Here is a 19,313-nt window from a genome sequence, read left to right on the forward strand (position 1 = left end):
TCACTCCAGGCAGCCGGGATTTTCTTTGATTCGACAGGATCGGACCGACTGTGTCATTCTAGGAGGAGGAGACGCGGCGGAGGGAAAGATTACTGGGTTTCCAGGCCTCTGGGGGTACGCGAAATGTACCCGGTTGTTGCGTAGCCTCTGGGCATCTGGAGAAATTTCCTGTTCTAATGAGAGAAGGGTATGGTGGAGGACATGTGCGACAAGAGGGGCATTTCCTTGCTGCTTCGTAAACGAGACATTTTTCTGTAGCGAAAGTATGCTTGCTTTGATGTAGAAACAGTAATTAGTAGCAACATTTTCCCTGGATATCATCGTACTTTATTCTCTTTATATGTTAATTATGCGTTACTGTCGACAGTGCAGTACATTCTTATATTATATGTACACGAACGAGTGTCGTTGTCTACTAGTTGTAGAATAACTATATGTATATCCAGAAACACGGATAGAGAAAGTAATGTTTTGAAACAATGAGGATCCATGTGTAAACTATGTCAGATTGAGGAAGAGAAAGTAATGTTTTAAGAAGAGGAAGGAAATGTTTTTCTGTTTTTGAATTTATCCATTATTTTAATGATGTGAATAACTATAGACATAAGCGCCCCGTGATCCCTCACACACAAACCAAGGACCAACATACAATAATACACGTAATATGTTGCGATTATTTTCATTTATACGCTTCTGTCGAAATATTTGTTTTCTACTCCGACTATTATAGCGAATACTATTAAGATCTTCTTAACTAAACAATGTATAGAGTGGATGTCAAGTGATTTATTTAACCGCGGATCTCGACACTCACAATAGGTACCTTGTTCTGAAGATCGATCTGAATTGGTAATTATTTATGGAGATACTTTATCGAGTCTCATTGATCTCCTCATTGTACGCAACTATGCAGTTTCCATTTTGAACGAAGCATCGTAAACGAAGTATCTGTACGATACCTTTGAAATGGCAACTGTAAAAGAAAACTGTAAAACTGGGTATCGTTATCAACGATCGAGATTTACCGAAACGCCTAAAACCGTACACTTGGACAAATCGGAAACCCGTATCGGAGCCTGAACAGCCATCGTCCCTGAAGCCTACAAAGACGTAACGATCCGCGCGCGTCTTCCAGTTCCCTCCGCTTCGTTTTAAATCTTCTCGGGTCGACGGCGATCGCCAGGTCCGCCCACGCGGATCTAATCTAAACGAGAGACGTTCCGTATTTCCTTCATCCCATTTACCCTCTGTCAGCTCCAAGTCACTCGGTTTACGGCCGGCTACCATGCTCGCTGGCCACCTGACTCGGAGACAGCGAGCGGGGCCACGGTCTCGCGGATCAACCGAGGCGAGCCGCTGCGCTGGAACGAGCTTCCTATCGCGTTATCGGTCAGCCCGAGCGTCCGGGGAACAACCAGTTCGAAGGTGGGGGTGGGATCGTCGAGGATCGGTGGGAGCATCCTCGAGGGCCCCTGGAATCTGGAGCCGGGGTGGCACGGTGCATCACGGACACTCTTGCGGGTGGCTGTACGCCGAGAAGAAGGTGGACAAGTTGAGTCCCGGGTCTCTGAAAGCGTGGGCGGGGCGGAGCACGCATAGCTCCCGGCCTCTTCTCTTCTCTGCTCTTCTCTTCTGTGCTCCCCTCCGCCCCTCGGTCCGCCGAGCACCCTCGACCACCTTCGCTATCCGACGCCGCCACCTCCTTCCTCCAGCTCGGATGTTATATGTGCTCCTCGGCCGCGTTCCCTTCTCCTCCGTCGCCTCCTCCTCCACCTCCTCCTCCTCCTCCTCCTTCTTCTTCCACATCGGTCCTTTTATTTCCACCTTGTATCCAGGCTTCCACTACCGTTTTTCTCTTTTTGTTGTCTTCGCCCGTCCGCTAGGATCGAGGATGACGTCGAGACTTTAATGCTTCTAGGGCATACACCTCGTCGCGATCGTAGCCTGGCCGGGTTGTGCGTGCCGTACGGAGAAATACGCGCTGCAGGGAGATTGCCCATCCGTTCAGCCCACCCGTCTCTCCGCAGACCGGCCGCTAAAACGTGCGGCTGAAACGCGCCGAGCACCGAGGAAACCGGGAAGCTCCCGAGGGATGCTGGCCGACATGCCGATGCTCCGAAGACGATCGCGGGAGTGGCTGTCGAGCCGAACAGGATTTTCTTCCATCGGTAACGATGCTCGGTGATTTTCCAGAAATCCGCTGAATTCGAAATTTGATAATTACTATGTTTCCCAGAAGATTACGGAGACGTTCGATCGAGGCCGCTGCTGAATAATCCTAGGAAACCTGTTGGAACGTACGAGCGAGCAATTTGCATATTTTTCCTCAATTTTCTCGGCCAATCTTCGATCTATCGGTCGTACTCTTCGTGCCAATAGAATTACACACTGTCGTACTGTTCCTCGTGGTATCGGACCGCGCCTAAATTTCGATTTTTCACGGCGGTCGTGAACTCGGTGGAGAGACCCGAGGTCAGCGAAAAATTGCTGCTGCTGACAGAAATCCGGTTGTTCTTCGCAGCCGGCAATTTACATATTTGTTCTGCGTTTCATCGGTAAATTTCCGACGCGTCGGTCGAGTTTTTCGAGCCAGTATAACCGTTTCCTATCAGACCAGGTTTCGTCAGTGTCGGCTCGACCCATCGCGATCGCCAGCGAAGAAGCAATTACCGGATCGTTGCTCGAGTAAACCGGCGAAATAAAAGAATCGTCGGACCGTGGCGGTTTTTCGTTCGGACTAATAGATACAGACGGATAAAATGTGACCTTTCGGAGACCGTAGATCGATTTAATAAAGGGAGAGAGAGCAGAGTAACTCGGACTTGGGCAACGCCGGCACAGAGCACGGACGGAAGGCAATTGCGCCAATTTCAGGCCTGTCTCGACGGTTTCGACAGTTTCGGCTCGATCACCAATATCACGATCTTCACGACCGGTAAATGTGACGCTCGTAAACACCGATCTTTCTGCGGATCGCTAATAAATTATCTATGAGCCGGCCGGGCTGACGAGCCTTGCACAGGCTCTGCCATTGTTTCGCAAACTTTCCTGCCATCGCGCTTCTGAAGCCTCTACGCGTTTCTCATTTTTCTATTTGACCTTGCGAATCATTTTTAACGACGGCTCATCGAAGACGCTTCGAAATGTATAGTCGCCACTTTAGAAATAGTTATCATCTTCTACCTGCGAAAAGGCTTCAATCGGATAAATTCTTTGCACTTGATTGGCGATTCTGAGGCAACGCTAAAAATTGCTACACTATTTTCTAAAGACTTTTCAGATTTTATAATAAAATAAAAAGGGTGAAGCAACTGCCCTAAATTCAGAGTTAAAATAGTCTCAAGTGCAAAAGGTTAATAATATCGTATCGATAATTTTGTCGATAAGTTTCTTGAGAAGTATATACATAGATTGTTATTATTATTATTATTATTATTATTATTACAGTAATTTTCATTGACTTGAAATGTAGTTAAAGATATACAAGTATATCTATAAATAAAACCAAAATGCATGCACATCTTTTCTCATGAATATATATTTAAATGTCCCAATAAACTAAATAGAGTAAGTAATCTTAAAATATGTTGGTATACATCCATAAATTCTTATTATTACACTTCAAAAGAGATTGCATCGATAATGAATGCAAAGAGTACGAATGAAAGCCGACGCGTCGTCAAGCTGACGTTAACACGATTCTGACAAATCCGCGGCGAGTGTCATTAAAATATGCATTCTCCCAAGGTTGCCGACAAAGATCAGTGACCCATAGGTAGATTGCAGTTGCAAACGTAGGTGATGGATCGAGGGATGGTGGGTTAACGAGCAACAACGCGAGAGGCGAAGCTTCCGCGAGAGAAACGAGCTGCCGTTGGTGACCTGGCCAACGGGCGGACCCGTTGCCTAGCCCATCAGCTCCACGAAGCGGTAATTAAACTGAATGTTAATTGCGTAATAGCCGGCCAAAGCGAGCGCGATTCTTCGCTCGGCAGTTCGGCACGCGAGCTGGCCACGATCCTGCGATCAGCTGATCAACTTCGATTCTCGTGACTTCTTCAATACCGAATTGTGTCATCGGATCATTGATACTTCTTTATGACAATCTTAATCTGTACTTAGTTAACTAGTTAGCTGTTGCTATCTGTTGTTAATAGCTGTTGCTATTGTAGCTGTGATTATTAGGATATTATTACGGATTTTATGGATTTATACGAAACATGTTAATCAACTGAAATGAAGAATTGTGGAGACAGGAAAACAATTTCGTGATATTGTTACCCTATTCGCAATTTATTCAAATTATTGGAACAAGCGTTTTATTTTTATTTCATTCCTGTTTCTCATAATTGACTTGGAAGTTTTCCATTTGGCATAAAGATCTACAGTCTAGTAATTATACTGTGTATGTTTGATTTTCTTCATATTTTGCTTAACCCTGTGCTATTGTACTAAGTCAAAATGGCCTACATTTGTATCGAAAAATTGAAATTAATTATTAAATCAATAAATTTTAAGTAAAATATCAAGTTCTAATTAAGGAAACGATAACGTGATATTATTTTCAAATTTTCTGGTCCCAATAGTGTCTCTAGTTTTTGAGTGAAACTTGTTTGAAAATCGTATGAGAGGGTATAAACGCAACACTTTTATAAAATATGTAACTTGATAAAAGACACTGTGCATTTTCTTCTTAAGCAGTTTAATGAGTATATTCGCCATGAAGAAGTGGTAACAGTTTCTGTTACGACGTGTATACGGGTCAAAAGCAGCTACCCTCATACACACCTTAAAAATCAACTTGGATTCGATTATAATGTAAATCGATCAATTCTGTAGTGTTCATAATTTTTTTAATAAGCTACATGTGCTTGCAACACAGTCACTAGGAAGTAGAAGACTGTGGCCAATGCAAAGTATGGTCGGATTTTAACCCGAGGAGTTACGAGGAGGAAAGAGGCGTTTCTAGGTGTAAGAGTAATAACAGGGTGTAAGTAGAACTATATATAACTTCGTGCATTTATGGTATGCGCAGGCCTGTAAAATGAAAGGAAACGTATGCATCAACCCCTTCTTACATTTTGACGAGTCTGGCTCGTAAGATTAAATTGGAATAAAGAATTCCTGCCATTAATATCTCTGCCGCTGTAAGCAAATGAATCGCAAGTCGCATTTCCAAAAGCTTAAGTTAATGCGGCAATCGAACTGCAACATATAGCATTTACGTTATTTATTGGAAGAAGACAGGCTCAAAAAAATTATGCAATTTGAAACACTGCTAATAGCGATGCGAACTTTAAGCGACGATATCTCGGAAGTGAAAATATGCGAATTTCCTTGCAGCCACAGATTTAAGTATTCAAGGAAACGTCGACACACACTAGACATAAATTTTCTCATCGTTCTAAAGAATTATTATAATCAAAGGAGTTTAAAAAATGATACCTACGAAAAAATGGTATCTGCGAAAATGTACTTGTGAAAACAATGGTTCCTATGAATGAAATGGCACCCTTTAGAGACTACTGTCCAATATCAAATTTTACGCATAAGTATAATGAATAGACTGCGAATTTTATCTATTTATTGCAAAGATGAGTAAGAACAATTTAAAACAATGGAAACATGTGTTTAATCCGTAGGACTCCGAAGGCTTTTCTGACATAATTACCTACCAAAAAGTCGGAGCAAATTTTGCCAAAATTGTGATCTGCTATACAAAGCTTGATTAAGATAAAAATAATTATAACTACCGTGAAATTCTATAGGAATTAATGAATAAAATATTTCCTGTCTTTATACATCTGCTTTACATGATTACCTTAAAAATAATAATTTACTATTGCCGTATGGGAGTGTAAAGGATTATATATAGTGTTCTATTATTTTTAACTCAAGTGTATCGATATACCGTTCCCAACTTGTTAAAATAATTAAAATAAGCATTAAATGTACGTCCAACGCCTGTCTTTTACAACCGATGCAGACAATTTTTGTTTTGTATAGAGATCGTCAGTCTTATAATGAGAATTGACAGCAAGATTGGCAGTGTAACAGCGGTCGTGGAGGTCCGTGGTTAGGTTGGATCGCTTTATGACGTTTTGCTAGGGAATAACGAGATTAGGAACATCGAAGGCTTTTGTTCGACCGGTGTTTCGCGAAATTCGACGGAATTCGAGTCGCGATGGTTCTCGTGGTTAGATGGTATCGCGTTTCGCATGGTGCGCGGCACGCGAGCGAGATCTCGTCATGGAACGACGATTCCGTGACGAATCGACATCTCGCTTACGCAGGTGCGAACGCGTAATCCGTCGGCTGTTCCTCGAGGATTGCATTCGCGAGAAGGGGGTGTGGGAACGGCACCAAAGGGGTCTCCTTTCTCTCTATCACCGCGTGTCTCTATCTGCTCTTTCTCTCTCTTCTCTCTCCCTCTCTTTCTCTCTCTCAATTTCAGCTTCAACCAATTCCAACTTTGGTGGAGGCGCGCGCGTATAACGTAACTTCTGCCCGGGCAATCTGACTCGAAATCACCGTTCGCTGAATTATCTGCCGTTCTGTAACTGCGTGCCGTTCCCGGATTGCAGCAATTACCCCGGCCTGGGTAATTATCGAGGAGAAGGACTCGAGTGTTGTTTAATCTGTGATCTGTGCTGGCCTGGGCTTCTTCGATTACGTCAGAGGACGGCGAAGGAAGGGAAGTTCGCCGGGGGCAGGCCTCCGTCTTCCACCCGGGGCGCGTTTAGGCGTGTTTCCATCTCTGCGGCCGACCAGGTGGATACGAGTCACTCGGCACCAAATGTTCACCGTTCACTTCTCACCTGGTCACTGTTATTTAAGGGTGGAGCCTCGAATACACCGCTGAAAGAGTTCTTTCTAACATGATGCCCCGGTGAATCATCTTTCAACTTTTAGTGTGCTTTCGATCGCCGTTTATCGCGTGGAAAGAATTTTGTTAAGTCAGTATAATATTTGCTTGTGGTACTTGTTCTGAAGTCAAGATGGCTCAGAACTATCTTGTTATTACTATAATTTTGACATTCATTTAGTATTTATTTATTCCCCTGTGATCTTTTTTTCTCTACTTTGTATCAGACACTCCTTTTTATTTTATTATTTTCTTGTTTCATTGATTTATCGTCACTGGAAGGGTCTCGTTGTATGTAATGTTTATAATAATAATAATAATGATAATATTTATTTATTTGGTCGCTGTGAAAAAGTCCCTGTGTTTACAATAATATGACAATATGGCGTGCTAGTAGCATATCAAGAGGAAGTAAAGATAAAAGGAAAGGGACAGTGCAATAAAAGATACAATAAAAGATAGAGTTAGTGTTCGAGATATTTAAATGATGTAAAACACGGTATTGGAATTAGTAAAATGAAGTAATGATCACAGAAGATTATAGTTATGTTGAAATATGATCTATTGATTCTACTGGTTACTTTCTTGATCTTGTTTACGTTCCTATTTTTAAGCTTACCGCGTCATTATTATATTCTACAATGACAATGTTCATGGTTAAAATGCGTTAAACAGAAATCTTGACAATTATTTCAATACTCCAAGATATACTAATAATTATAATAAATGAAAATTAAATAAAATTAAATAAACTTTTATCCAATGATTCGAGAATCAGGAAGACTGAGATTTCTGGTTTCGTCGAGCAGTAAAGATAGAGAAGTACCTAATTTTGCTGGTGAAGCTGGAAAAAATGTTAATAAATAACGAGTAATATTTGATAAGTATAAGTAGTATTTTACGCGGCGCAGGTTTCAGCCGTGATCGGACGACTAAGAAGACGTCTGACGAAGTGCTACCCAGCTATTTCGTGTATCGCGTGCGAGGGCGAGAGCCGCGAACAGGGTAATTTGCAAAAATTTTTTCGGCAACCTACAGACAAGGGACGAGGGCCTCGAAAAACAAAGAAGAAGCGACCTAAGCACAATGTATCGCGGCGAGGTGGTCGCGGTTCGCGGCCCCGAGCTCGCGTGAGCCTTTCCTCTCCCGCAGCCCTATAATTAAAAGCGAGCAGCGTATCTGTCATATCTGAGGCTCGTCTCTCGTCCGGAGCCACTTATGCATGCGCCTCTCTGCTTTCACCGCTCGTCCGCTTCTTTTTTCTCGGCGGCGAGCCGCGGCGATTACTTTACATTTTATTCCGGCCGCGGCACACAGAGAAAACAGCTAGAAATCGGCCGGTCAAAAGTCCGCGATTTCTTACGCCGCGTCTCAGGCCGGTGCCGGCCGAAATTGCTCCGCGAGTCGTCCGTAACGATCTCTCGTGTGTCCTCCTCGAGCCGAGACCAGGCTCATCAACACGCGAGCGGCTTTTTCATCGGACACGCGGAATTTCTCTTTTCTTCTAATCGAGGATGGTGATAGATGAGACGAGCTGTGACCTTAATGTCCGGGAAATGACCTTGAACGGATCAATCCGATGCCTTGATTGTAAACCAGCCGGTAGGCTTCTAGTCCCTAGCTCTGGGCAGCTTGAGAATTTTTTACAGTTGCGGCACTTCTGATCGCTCAAATCTTCGTATACCTCGAGCGTCGAAGTCGTATAGTCGCAAAAAACAGTTGGAATCCTTAGTTTCTTCAATTGTTGCATTTCTGACTGAGAAACTACGGATATTTCCACAAAATAAAAATTACCCGCACGGTTTGCAAGAAATAGAATCTAAGTACATTATTTTCTCTGTCTGTAGTAATTTTGTAAATTGAGACGCTGACATTTTAGAATTCCTTCAAGCTTTTTACTATTTTAAATTACGGCTACTCAATTTTACCATAAATACGTGAAATCCGCAGTCTACTCAAATGTTGACGCAAACTGTCGATTGCAGTTGTATAGTCTCGACTGCGAATTTTCTGCGGTTTTAACATTTTTGATCACTGACACCACGAAATGTGCAACGTGCATCTTCTAATTTTTCTTTGTAGGCTCAGATGAAGGAATTGAAACAAAAGAACATTCTTAATTCTTGTATCACTTCAACCAATTGCAATTTTTGATAGTTGTTGTCTAGCAAATTAATCTCACTATCATCTCAAACAAACGATCACTTGGTCCAGTTATAGATAAGACATGCTTATATTTTTACTAGTAAGTGTACATTAACAAATAAATTACAAGATTACGAGTGCTTAAATCTCGATCAAAAAATTGTTCTTTCTCAACGGATTACAACATCGAGATAAAGCGTCTCAGAACAGCCTAATCAAGCTCATTTTATAGAATGGAGATTCTACTTTATTTTCCCTAAAGCACCATCCGACATCGGATGTCTAAACAAATCTATTAATAATTGTAGCCTGATGACAATGATTAAAGTGGGGGTTATCGAAGACGGCGCGGCTGGCTGAAGGAAGTCGAGGTGAACAGAGGATCTACCTGAGCTGATTTCATGGGGTGAAGTATGCGCGTTGACTAGACAATTATCTCGGGAGGAATGAAATGTCGGTGAATAAATACGAAAGCGGCTCGGCGACGCGGCGTGAAAAGGCGACCCTAAATAAATAATGGATCGCACTTGGCCGGAGCCGGCAACGCACGCCGATCGATCTTTGCGCTAATGTATTCAGCCTCTCAAGGATACGGACCGGCCGAAGACAATATTTTTAGGTTTGGCTTGGTCATCAGTTTGTAATTAAAAGTTCCCCCGATGAGACCGCGGCCGGGACCCGTGTCATTATTTTGTACCGCGCGGCGGCGCCAGGACCCAGTATCTCATCCTTCCCCTGAAATACAGCGTGGACCCGAAACAACGGTCTACCGGGTGGCCGAAATGTTCCGTCGATACCCTCTGAGACTCCGACGAATCAACCGCCAAGTTACCCACTCGACGATATCGATGTCATCGATTTTTCTTGGACGGTAATGTATAATTTTATTGACAAAATCAAAGCGAATTTTGCGAAATCGGCAATGCAATAATCTTCGGATGACTTTGCGTCAAAATAAAATAAACATTTGTCTTTGTTCTAGTAATCCTAATTAACGGAAAATAGTTCGTTCGTATAAAATCTCGAAACACCTGTAAATAAATTTGATTTTCTCATTTTTGTCATGAATTGCTCAATGGAGTTGATTCAAAAATAATATGATGAGGTAATATTCAATAATTTATTCATTCGTTTGCAATTAACCCCTTACCGTACTTTGACGATTCCGACTCGTGACGGAAATTACTAGTAATAAATTGATTATGAATGTTATTCTGTTCTTTAAGGAATAAAATTCTAATCCCAAGAAATTATAACAATTGAAAAATTCCTAATCCTAGTGACTGTGAAGAAAATGGTACTGCAAGAGGTTAATAAACCTTCACAGAATTCGATATAAGTGAAAGAGATTACCTTAAAACCCGAGACGAGGAATAAGACCCTGTTAGAACAATAGAACAAGATCTTATTAGAACAATTGCAGGTTATGTCATGTTATACATCTTTTTCAGTTCTGGATGAAAATATTCCTACCGAATGCATTAGAATTCGCTTGTCTTAGCGTTTATAAATTTTATACCTACCGTACGCGTAAAGATCTACAGATTACCACATAAATATCACGAGAACGATTGGCTAATCAAACAGGAAGGTCTCATATTTGAAAGCTTTGCGCGTACGCCGTACACCGTACGCAAAATGATCTACAGGTAACTAATTACTACAAGAACGATTGCCTAATAAAACAGGAGGAACGCGAATCTTTTTCACAATAATCGTCAATTGATCGCCGCTTAATCCTCGAATCATTAATCACCGACCGTTCGGTGGGCCCGATTAAAAATGATCATTGCTCGTAAATACACTGAGAACGTATCCACCCGACCGTAATTAATACTCTCTCCCGTGCGCTCCCGATAATTGTCCCGATACAGTTTGTCAGGTAGCCATTCAGTTTCGCATTAGGCTCGCATCGTTACACGTTACAAAGGGAATTACGCCGATCGTGCAACATGCATAATAATCGCGCCCACTCCGTTTTCTTCGCGTCCCTCGCTGTCGCACAGGTGTTAGACTCGATCGCGCGTCCCACCCTTGCATTCGTCTTGGCCGTTAATTAAGCATCGTTCTCGATCGCGATCTTTCATATCGGCGAAAAATCAAATTTCGCGGGCACGATGCCATCGTGGATTGCCGGGAGGGGGGCAACCATTTCGTTTCGATAGAATCAGAATCTCTCGCTGCAGATCTTTCGCGTGTGCATCGTAAATCAACGATACCCGAACCTTGTGTATTTTTCCTGCAGCTCCGACGCGTGGATTCCTCGACGAATTTATTGATATGTAAGTTTACGTGAACCAGGTGAATACGTCTGAACCATGTACGGTTAATTGTACCCTGATGTTATACAGTTTCAGGTGTGCGTGCAGGGTGATCGTTACAGAGAATACAATTTCGAAGAGCTATTTTAACAATATTGCAGCTTCCGCTATTGTCGAATAATCTATGTAAACTAATCGATTTTTACGTTTAACGATGGGGTGAATAAAGAAATAATTACGTTTCTTTGTTAGTTCAATAGTTAGCTGTTGCAATCTGTGGGGATTGTGTAAGTTACTTCTATTCAAATATTTCGTTTATTAAATATAGAATTTTATAAAGGATATTAAAGTATTATCTAGTTGGCTGTTTTGATGAGTATACTCGTCGTCAAGAAATGACGACAGTTTCTGATATGACGATTGCAGTTGTCCAAAATCAACTTGATAAAAGGTAACTGGTGAAATAGAACGAGGAGGTCCATTATTTGTTGAGTAGAAATCATCCAAGAGGATCCCTATTTCGTAAATGGAACATCAAATCAATTTGTTTAGTTTTGACACAATGCTGAATATTAACCTGGCTATTCTCTTTGGTTTCAAATGAACTGTTCGTAAAGACCTACGTTTCTAAATATTTCCTTTATTTATATATTTTATATAATCTTTATATAATTAATAATTGTTACATGCAGTGAGCAAACATAATATTATATCATATTAAATTAATAATAATATAAAATTAGATAATGTAATATTAACCCTTTGCAGTCTCATTAAGTTTATACATATGTGTCATGATGGTCGGAATCGATTTTCATTGAACAATCAGTAATACATAATATTCAAGATTAAGTCAGAAAAATAACACTTGTTAATTCCTTTTTGAAGTTTACATATATGTAATACAATAACTTGTTTTAATATTATGTAAAAATAAAATAAATAAATAAATAGCTTTGGCGGCCGAGAGTAGACACATGACCTTAAGGGATTAAAGAAATGAATCCTAATACGAGTTATAATCTATGATCCAAAGGGTTGCTACTGCGAGGAACAAATAAGGAAAACTACAGAATTATATGAATTACGCCAAAGTGTTTTAGCAATTTGTATTGTTTCTGACAAACGCAAGAGTCACATTTGAAAACGTGTCATGCTTTCGCGGATTCAATGTTCCGTGATGAACTGTGCAGACTGTACAGAAATCGTTCGATTTCGTCGCCATCTTGATCTAGAATTTGATGATTCCGGATCGACGGGCACGGCACCCGGTATACGGATCGCGTCGACCTCGTGTCTAGAGGGCTTCTTTAAGGCGAATACAGAGATGGGCGGAATGCCGGCGAACGTTTTATTTACGGCCACTGGGACAGTTTTTAATTTGTTCTCCTCGAGGCGGGCGAGGGACGTCGACGAGCGAGAGAAAGAGAACGGAGAAGGAGCGAAGGGTCCGGCGAGCTCGAGAAGACAAGGGCCGAAGGGAGAGCGAGCGATCTGCTCCACGGTCTTCAAGGAGTTTTCGACCTGTTAGTCGTTAGAAGCCGAGGAAGGCGTTTCTACGGTGTTGTGGCACGGCCTGCGGCGGAATGGGGGTCTCGAGGGGTCCGAGGGGGTCCACGGGGGTCCGCGGGGAAGAAAGGAGAAGGCGGCGGCGGCCGACGCTAATAAATCCTTAATTATAATTGCGCGGACGCGTGACGTGAATAACTCTCCGATTTAATTATCGGATCGCCGGTCGTTATTGGCGCTCGACCGATCGTCGTCCCCGAGTTTTCAGTCGCCGCGTCTCGGGCCTCGGAGCGTGGGCGAGGCGGCGAGGGAGGAAGGTGTTATCTCATCTTTATGTTTGTTTAATTTGCCCAAAGTGCCGACCCCCGTGACCGGCCGCGCGATAAGTCGACGTGACAACCGGGATATCTGTTATCGAGCAACACGCTCCCGGTATGGAAATTAATCCGTGTCACGGCGGCGTCGATACCGAGGCTGCTCGACGAGCTGTCCCCAGCGTTTTTGTCGCAATCGTGTCGCCTGGTATCGGTATCGGTTTTCTGTCTTTTCTGCGTGTGTTTTTTTTTTCGCCGACCTGCACCAGTAAACAGATACGGCCCCGGTCGAAAGCTTTCCGCTGCGAGTTTCCACGAGGGGTGTCGATCAAACGGATGTCAGCCGCGGGCGGGGGTGGGATACGGGTCGATAGCCACATTTTTCGATGGCTGCTTCGCTGCCGACACTGTTCGCCACTGATCAGCTAAATTCCAACGTTCCTTTCGCAAAATCCGGAGTCGGAGGAATGTCGTCTATCACAGTCTCGTCCTTATCGAAGAAAAATTTGCTCTCTTTGCGACAGCGTTTATTACATTTCACAGAAGCTGGAAGTCTTTCTCGACTTTTTGACACTGTCGTCCGTTTCTCGCCGACTATCATTATTGTCGAGAAGTTTGTTAAGAAGCAGTGTATCTTGTTGGTGAAGTATTGAAGCAATTTAGCTTCTGACTTATTTGATAGACTGAGGATTTTATATATTTATAGCATAAACGGGTAGCTGCGATTCGATTCAGCAGAGTGATTAAAAGAATGGAAATTGTCAATATATTATTTTGGTTCTATTAAAATGATTAAAGGATTCCGAAGAGTATCCTAATATTTATAATAGATGCAGGAAATTTTTATTTTGAACAATTTGTCATTTTTCATCTATAGCGATCGTTGCATAATTGTGAAGTACAAGGATACCATGAGTACGTAAATACCTGCAGTCCAAGAACGAGAAACTATTATTACCCATAATTAAATTGCAGATTTATGAGCCAATAGCAAAAGTCAGTTGAAAGTAGATTTTAAATTGCAAACAGAAAAATCGATTGTCAATGTAGCTCTATCTTCTGGCAATTAACGCAAAACATTTTTGCCATGAGTACAGATCTACGCTCTAATTATTATTATTTTGTCCTCGGCCGATTGCCAAACAGAGAAATCTAGGCTCGTCGCGATGATGGCCGAATAAAATGATCGATCCGTCCTAGCCAGCGTGATCGCGGGTTCGTTCGTAGTGAAAAAGGTGTCGCCTAATGGTCTAGAAAATAAGGAATGCCAAGGAAAAGACGCAACGCCGTGCCCAACAGCGATCGTTCCTTTTTTTCGTAAAGAGGAGACGAGAGGGATCCACGGTTTATCGTTCTCCGGATTAATAACAGCTCGATGATCTTTCCGTTTCGGGCAATTATCTCCCTAAGCTACTCGACGAAGGTTATGGTTAAGCGTTTAGAGCATGATTCAGATAATTCTTATATAATTAGGGCCGTGCTTTGGGCCGATAACTGTACGGAGACGCTCGCAGCGTATAGTTTCGGGGATATTTGTTATATCAAGTTTAAACAAAACGTTGTTTTCTCTTAATTATGATGCCCGAGCGTATGCGAGGTTGTTTGAAGAGAATCGAACGAAGTTCTGCAGGTGTACGTAATATGTTGTATAGCAAGTGGGCTGTTTCGTTTTAAAAAAATGTACACGATATTCAAAATAAAGTATTCTATTCCATCTACGTACGGATTAATACTGGAACAGCGAACATTTTTAACAAGAATGTAATTAAGTATGATCATTCACAATTTTATTTCTCATTACATTTTAATATAATTTTTAAGGCTACCCTTTTAGAAATTAATTCTCAGACACTCGATAGCCAATATTTATACACAATGTTTGTAACCTGGATGCAAATAAACCCGAGTCTCGTCGTCCAATCGTAATAAGTAAATAAATAAATATGATGACTTTATGATTATCCGAATCATACTCTCATTTGAATTAAGATGCATCCTAACTACTTGAAATATTTTTTCCGAAAATCTCGCCTCTCTCAGGACCAAAATGGGACCGTCTAGCGCGAAGTGTCTTCGAGACCCGTTGACGGAGTCCACGGTAACGGAGAACGGCCCGGCGAACGCGGTGGACGGCTATTTTTTATCATTACCGGGAATTCGGATCTGTCAAGATGTCCCAGGTCCGCGGTTGCGTTAATTACGGTCCCGAGGCCCCACCGGAATAATTATAATAATCAGAGGCCCCGCCCCTCGGGGCCCCGATGGTGCTCTCCCCGCCCCGTCGGTCCTCCCGAGGCTAGAGAGACAGATAGATCGAGGTTTTTCGGGATCGTAGCTGCGCCGGTTTCGACTCTCGGACCCTTTCGAGTGACAGGGACACGTAATTATTATTTGTTCCCTCCTGGGCCTCTTCTCTCCTCTCTCTCTCTCTCACTCTCTCTCTCTCACTCTCTCTCCCTCTTTCTTTCTCTACTCCCTCTCCTATCGCTCGACTGTGCCCGCTGTCAGCCGGTTTGACGGCCACACTCGTGCCAACTGGCCGATTGCGCAAAAACTAATACGTCTAATTGCCGGTCGTTTCTTCGCGTCCCGGAATCGAGGCCGTCGTTTATCGTTGTTTCGCTCTCTCCTGGACCGTTTCTCTCTCCAGCTCGATCGATTCGCGCTTTAGGCGATCCCGAAGAGACGCGACGCAACCGATCGGGGCCCACGACGACGTCTCGAGGCCTGACCTTTCCTGTCTCCGTTGATTTACGACGACCGGCTGCGAGTGGAAATCGAACTGGAGCGATTCCGACGTCAGGGCGGCATTAATTACGGTCCCCGGACCGTACCGGGCCCCGAATGGCAGACGATCGTTGCTTCCTTCGTTTCTCGGGGCCTGAAAGCTCCATCATAGACTTTCCATCCGTCTCTCGAATCACCAGACCTATGCGTGTTCTAATTACACTGCTCCACAAAATTAGAAACGCCAAATAATCGCCGAAACATTGGCGACCCTTGAACTCCTTCGTCCAAAAGAATCTGAAAACACGCTGCCCGTGCATAGAATGCAATTTCTTTGGAGCCGGGACATATATTTTAATTATAAAGATATTTCTTGTTGTGTACAGCATATATTGTACGTGTCAGAACATATTCAGATACAATAATCACAAAATCTATGAAGAACTCTACGATAAGTTTAGACATTGCGTTAAGCCTTTTCGTTGTCGTAACGCTTGATTTGGCACTGCGATCAGTACAATTCCTTTTCAATTGCAGTTCCTTCCTAATAATCTCACAACAGTATGCACCTGAAAATCAGCTTTCTGCAAGCGCAAAAATTACATTTATAACACGCTTACATCATAAGTTCATATACGCGCAAATTTTAGCGGCGTAGACAAATTTTCTGAATGATGCGTATCGGTTAACGACTCTTTAAATCTGAATGTAAAAGTGGTACAGCATTTTTCAGTGGCGCCACAGACTCGCCATTCGAGTACAAAGGCTAAAAACATATTGTTATAAACGATAAAGAGTTCCTGGCGCCTGCGTAGTCTAGCAATAAACAGGGTTCTACAGTAATTGTCTTTGCGAATGCGAACTCGCGATCGAAAGAGAGATCGCGAAAAATCCGAGTGCCGTACGAAAGCAATTTAACCGAGTGTCTACCCTCGCGTGACACACAGTTCTGAGTCGGAGGGCCACCGTCACGGAAGAATGCGGTTCGACATCGTCCGCGAACGATACCGCCGCGGCGACGAACTTAATGAAAACCACTGGGCCCACTGTCATTAAGGCGCCCCGTCGCCCCCTCCCGGGCTCCGCGGTCTTTGTTTCATTGGCTGGTGTCGGTGGGCCCCTCGAGTGCGCGCGGTCCGAGGGGGAGGAGCTGCGGGGGTCCGAAATCGTCTGTCATCTCCGAACGACTAATGGTCGCTTCACGCTGCTTCATTATATTTTCTAAATGTAAATTCGTACACGGTCCCAGGACCTCTCTGTCTCTCGGGCCCAGCGCCCGGAGGCCGGTGGGGTCCTTATAAAACTTGGGACTCTTCTGTCCGCGTTGGCGACCACCGAAAACTATGGCGGGAGGAGGTATAGGGTCCACCCGCGGGCTAGAGTCGCGCATCCTTGATTGCAGGCGACAGTTTATGGTCCTGTCTCGTCCTGCGGACCAATTAGCCCCCTAGCTTCCAGGAACGGACTCGTGCATCCCGTCCATTCCTCCTCTGTCCCCTTTCCACGGCAGTCTGACTCGTTTTATCAGTTTGTGGACCAGCACGGCGACAGCGTCTTTGCCTTTTCTTTAAGGTTCGACGGACAATTGGGAGACGAGATGCTGGGGTCGTGGATCCCGTTAGTCGAACATGGTGGTGCAAACAGGCGATTAGCGCGAAATAGAATTTTATAGTTTTCTTAATGGCCTTCGCATAATTATGTAAAATGTTTGATTTCATTCGACGTAGTCGCTGTCATTGATTTGTCAGAAAAATGGGTGGAACATGAAACAGCAAATTTTTTGTAGCAATAAACGAAACAGCAATATTTTGTAACAATTATAACGATGAGCTTACAGTTAACTTATAGTTTCTTATAGATTGTCCATTGTAACACATAGCTCAAGAAATCTAGATTAAGACAATAACATTGAAGTTAGACTGCTTAATATGTATAATATAATCCAATCCGGAAACTATTGTAAATATTATATCCACGTGTACTCCTACAGATTGTAATATTGCAAGATGTCGCTAATTGCTGTTAAGTATATGCGACAATGGATGAATAAATAAAGAAGAAATGAAGCAGTAGAAGCATGAGGAAAATGTGAAAGCATTGAAACTATGTGTAGCAAAATTTAATTTACATTTAACGCTAGTGTCTAACAATCGATAGAGACTACTTGCAATTTTAACGCTGCATATAATTTGTATAAGCATTCGCAGAACGATCAGGAAATGTACTACGAGTTTTTTTAATTACTGTCACTCTGTCTTTGTATTTGACTTTGTAAAATGTTAGGGCGTTTAACGAATGAAGGAGTTGCAGGAATTTTTAACCGGAGACTTATGCTGCTGTGTTTTATCCGCGCGTTTATGTCGATCGAGAGGAAGCCGCTGGCGTCGCGTCGCCGACAGGCGATCGCGATCGTCGCGTTGAAAAGTATTCCTAGTTTCACGCGTCGTTTCTCTGATAGCCGTCGAAAATCAAGGCGAATTGAACAAGCCTCGGCCTTGCGTAATTGCCGCGGTCCCGTGCATCATCGCACCGAAATAAACGACATGTGTTTCACTGTGCACAATCGTCTCGGCGAGATCCAATCTTGTTCGATCTTGCGGCAACGCCACTTTCTACGGACTATCAATTTCAAATTATGTCGGCAATATTAATCGATACGTAGAATTATTAAACGAGAGGATTAAGAGCCTTACTCTTCATGAAAAGCAGTCTATTTTCAAGTATCAATGAGATATAAACATATAGAAATATTTCCGTGCAAGTAGGATATTTATATATTCTATAATTTGCATATAGCAAAATTCCGTGTCTGATAGTTGACTTACAATTTCCATTTTGCTCAAAATTCTGCAGTTTAATCGAATAAAATTTTTAAATTCGATGCTTCTGCCTTTCCTTTACTCGTTTCCTGACTTTTCCGTTAATATATATATATATTTCTTTTCTCTTTCACTTTTCTCTGATAATCTTATCTTTTTTACTGTTATTTATAATAAGCGGTCTAATGACCACTGCAATAGTATATAAATTCTTACAAACTGCAGATTTCTGGCAGGCCTTGATTGAAAGTGTCAAAAATTGGAACTGAACGACGATTTTCACGATCGTTAATTGCTACTTATGACAAGAACAATCAATTTCGATGAAATTTTCAACATGCGTATAAATTACCGAGATCCACAAAACGCATTTTTCAAATTTTCTTCCTGGGCGCAGATAAAAAGTTACAAAAACGAGTGTCCTTTATTTTTGTCATCATTGCAAGAAATAACCAAATTAAAAGAAAGCATTTCAGTTATTACACAGTAAGTTAATTCCCTCATTTTCTAAAAGATATTCAGCTCGTTCGGTTTAGTCCAGTCTTAAGAAGGTATTACCGATTTAAAAAGTGTCCACACATATTTATTCCACACCGTGTATACAAAATAGGTAGGCCTGGTGTTAAAAATGATCAAATTGTCGCTTGAATCGCAGCAACCCTTAGGAGAATCT

At 42.5% G+C, this 19,313-nt stretch overlaps 1 protein-coding gene across 1 annotated transcript in view; it reads right to left on the reverse strand.

Annotated features, from left to right (window-relative positions):
- The window catches only part of LOC144478262 (uncharacterized), a 431,063-nt gene that overhangs the window by 186,245 nt on the left and 225,505 nt on the right, over positions 1–19,313 (reverse strand). The window lies entirely within an intron of this gene.

The sequence above is a fragment of the Augochlora pura genome, chromosome 2 (genome assembly GCF_028453695.1).
Source record: "Augochlora pura isolate Apur16 chromosome 2, APUR_v2.2.1, whole genome shotgun sequence".
In the NCBI taxonomy this organism is placed as follows: domain Eukaryota; kingdom Metazoa; phylum Arthropoda; class Insecta; order Hymenoptera; family Halictidae; genus Augochlora; species Augochlora pura.